This window comes from Canis aureus, chromosome 13 (genome assembly GCF_053574225.1).
Source record: "Canis aureus isolate CA01 chromosome 13, VMU_Caureus_v.1.0, whole genome shotgun sequence".
Lineage (NCBI taxonomy): Eukaryota > Metazoa > Chordata > Mammalia > Carnivora > Canidae > Canis > Canis aureus.
Window position 1 is genome coordinate 30,771,358 of NC_135623.1, and position 4,212 is coordinate 30,775,569.

General features: G+C 35.9%; 1 long non-coding RNA gene across 1 annotated transcript; it reads right to left on the bottom strand.

Annotated features, from left to right (window-relative positions):
- Nucleotides 1-352: 352 nt before the first annotated feature.
- On the bottom strand, nucleotides 353-3,220 carry LOC144281604 (uncharacterized). Its single transcript, XR_013350042.1, has 2 exons — nucleotides 3,018-3,220; nucleotides 353-590 (listed from the first exon to the last, which is right to left on the bottom strand). It is a non-coding gene; the product is annotated as an uncharacterized LOC144281604 (long non-coding RNA).
- Between the last annotated feature and the right edge of the window lie 992 nt (nucleotides 3,221-4,212).

Sequence of the window (4,212 nt, forward strand, 5' to 3'; positions counted from 1 at the left end):
TGACACTGTGGACAAGAGTAAATGGGTTATCTAGCACAAGCCTGAAAAATATCTAGCACTCACTATGCTCCTTCCAATTCTTCATTTACTCTCTTCTTCCCTCTCTTCTTTGAAGATATGTCCATAAAATTAAGAGAAAGGAAGACTGAAAATATAAGGTGACAAGTATTTTCTGCATCATGGAAAAGCAACAAGTCTGTAAGTTTTCCTGACTTCACTCCAAGAATAGTTTTCAGTTATCGAAAATTCATTGTACTGAACTCCCGACCTAGTTTATGAAACCAAAAGACAAAATTTAATAATTTAAAGGTGTTTAAGTTCTCTATTACTATGTAACAAAATACTCCTCAAATTAGTAACAAGTTAAAAACATGTATTATCTTAATAGTTTATGAGGGTCAGCTATTAGGGTAGGGCTTAGGTAGGTGGTTCAGCATCTCCTATGACTGCAGTGAAGTCAGCCAGGGCTGCAGTTCTAGAGGCTGAGAACTCACTTCTAAGTTCACGCATGTGACTTCTGATGGAGGCTTCAATTTGTTTTACCATATAGTCCTCTCCATAAGGCTGTTCACACAACATCATGACTTTCCCTAAAGCAAGTGGCACAAGAGAAAGAGAGCTCTCAAAACAGAAGCTTCAGTCGTTTATACCTTATTTTGGAAGTGACATGCATCACTTCCACTAACTTCTATTGATCACACAGACAACCCTGGTACAGTATAGCAGAGGGCTACACAAAGATGTGAATACAAAGAGGTGGGAATCATTGGGTGTCATCTTGGAGGCTGGCTACCAAACACTTACTGCCATTATCCACTGAGTGGAACTGAGCCCTATGCATTCCAGTGGTGTACTTGGAACTCAGTACACCAGAAAAGGTGTACTGAGAAAGCAGGACATTCTAGACACATGGGTTTTATTCTAACCTGAGATTACAATGTAAAAACAACGGAGATACCTGAAAGCTTCACTGTTCACAGCTGAAAATAGAAGAATGTGAAATGTCAGCTTAGCACCATGCTTCTCACATGTCACCAACTGACTAAATACTTTAGCAAACAAATCCTGTTAAGTGTAGATACTTTGGGATGGGGTCTCCAGTTTATTTGTATTTACCCTTTAGAAGAAATATCTTTTTCCTCCCTAATAGAAGAAATATCTTTTTCCTCCCTAACCTTTAAGGCCTCTGAGCTACAGAATTCACCTTAGTTATACAGAAAGATTTCCAAAAACCCAAGAGATTTTTATTTCAATGATATACTTTGATGGAACTCTAGTTGATATTTTTCAATAAAGATTTATTGTGATTCAAATAATTGAGAATAATGAACACAGTGCTTGGCACATAAGAAGCAGTCTAACTATGTACTGATTAAATAAGTACATCTTTTTCTACCATTTTTTATGTAAAATGACAAAAGAAAATGTAGTAGGTTAGATTTTTGTGTTAATATTATAAAGAAAAGTGGACTTTCTAAAGGAAACTAGAAATCCATAAATATATACATAAATTTCAAAAGAAACACATATAGGAGAAGCAAAATGTTACTGCCAGGTTAGAAACTTGTATTTCCAAACAACTATAATTTAAACAAGAAATGAAATTTTTTGGAATCTTTTTTAAAAAGTCCATTAGTACTCATAAAAATAACAAAAATCTCTTTCCTTTATTATAGTATTTGTATCTAGTTTCAAAAAAATGTATCAGGACTCAAAAGCTGAAATTAAGGTAATTTAAAACCACTTCAAAGATGTTATGAACTCCTTATTAAATCTTATCTCATAGGTACTTCTATACTATAATTTATAATTCATGATTTTGGAAAGAAAACGAAAAATTGACTTTGAGCAATCATTTTAAAGACAATTTTAAACTGACAACTTGCACAAAGATATGATTGAGGAATTTAAATATTCATAAGTTTTCTCTAGGTTTTATTATTTTAGGTTATCATAACCTATAATAATAATCTGAATGATTCCAACACAATGAAAAAAGGCTAAGCAGGTGGTTAACAGATTCTTAGAAACATTACTTGTTAAAATTATTGCACTAAAAATGTAGAGTGAGGGGAGGTTTAAGGTGTTTCTAGGTGATGATTAAACAATGATCTTTCAACTGCTGGTCACTTATTTCATAGCAAATCATCCTCTATAAAAAAAATTGCTAGGAACAGTTTAAATGGCCAGAAAAAATTAAGTTTCTTGAATTTTATAACGTTGTCAACATAAAACAAAAGCCCAACTTCAAGTTTATTCACTCATTTACTCTGCTTTTCCCCTGATTTGTTCATCTTCAGAGCAGTACTACATTCCAACCTATTCTATATGTAGTGTTTTAGTGGTGTACTCTCCCTGCCTACCCTCTAGAATATGAACTCCACAAGAGGAGGGTTCTCTCTGTAATATATTCTATTTTATATCCAGGTCTTAGAGATGTCTCAGGTTCATACAAGGTGTTTTATAAATGTTTACTGAGTAAATGAATGAACCAATTGTTATCATGCACCATACACTGAACTGAGGACCAAAGATGTAGTAATTAACAATGTGGACATGGTCCCTATCATGGCAAAGCTTATAGTTTACTGAAGGTACAGACAAGTAGACAATTACAGGAACCAATATTATGAGTGCTGTAAAAGAGGAAAACACAAGAGTGGTACCAAACCTGAAACTGGAGGAAGGCTTTCTGAAATCAAAACTCAGACCTAAAAGATATTTGGAAATTAGCCAAGTTTTTCAGAGGTGAACAGAAAAGAGAGAAAACTGCTTAATATGGAGAAGCTGTAAGTGCAATGACCCAGAGATAAGAGAAAGAATGACCCAAAAGAAATTCTGTACAATTCCATCATAGAGATTAAATTGAAGCAGGAGAAGTAGAAGTTCAGATGTTTTCAGCAGATGCTTTCAGTACCAAGTAACAGGAAAACCTCTCTAGGTCCTGAGATGACTGTGCAAACAATTAGATTAGAACTCAGCTTATTTTTTTTCTTTTCCCAGGTCCAATTCCTCACCAAGATTTCATTCTTGGCACCCCAACATTTGCACTGGTCATCTCAAAGACTATCAATACCTCCCAGACCTGTTCACTTCCTCTTTACATCCAGAACAGAAACAAAAAAGGAAGGTGAGTCCTATTTCCAGAAAAATCCTCAGTTTCACTTCAGTTGGTCAATATGGTTCACATGAAAGCTAGGTACTGGAATGGACTGACTGGGCTCACCCAAGCCCCCTGCTGAATTCTTGGAACTTAGATGGAATCCATATCCTGACATCACAGTAAGCCAATAGAAACCAGGGGTACTTGGTAATGCAATAAAGGAAAATTGAATGCACAGGCAGCTGGCCTGTTGTATTTGCCTGGTAACTTTAGACTGTATCATAAAAGCAACTAAGATCCACTGAATTGAGCAAAGGAAGAGTCCACTCAGACAGCCATGTTAGAAATATCACTCTTTATGCAATGTGAAGAAAAGAGTGAACAGAATCAAGATTAGAAATGGAGACAGTAGTTAGCAGATTGGTGCAAGGTGCTGTCAGTATGGATAGACTGAGAATAAAAGATTCAGGAGATATTCACATTAGAATAGACAGACATTGGAGAATCTTTAAATTTAAGAAGTGGAGGAGACAGCAATGTCAAGGACAATTCCATGTGTAACGACTGGCCCAGTGGACATGGGCAGAAGTCCCATAGAAACCAAGAAGGAAAAACAACTTGTAGTGAGGAATGATGAGTTGATTTCTAGATATGAGTTTGATATGTCTACAGGTTATAACCTTAAAGTTGTTTCAGTTCTCAGAGTCATGCCATTTCAGATGTTAAAGAAGTTGTATAATTTTATAATAGAAGTAAAAACTAGAGGGCAGCCCGGGTGGCTCAGTAGTTTAGCGCCACCTTCAGCCCAGGGTGTGACCATGGAGACCTGGGGTTGAGTCCCACGTGAGGCTCCCTGCATGGAGCCTGCTTCTCCCTCTGCCTGTGTCTCTGTCTCTGTCTCTGTCTCTTTCTCTCTCTCTCTCTCTCATGAATAAATGTGTGTCTCTCATGAATAAATAAATAAAGAAGTAAAAAATAGGTATAATATTTACTAGTTATTAGCCAAGGACCCATTTCCTTTTTGTGCTTAAGTTTTTGTTCCATAGTTTCTAAACACTGATGCTATTTTCCAAAGCTAAAAGTTAGGAGGAAAAATGAAGAGACTAGAA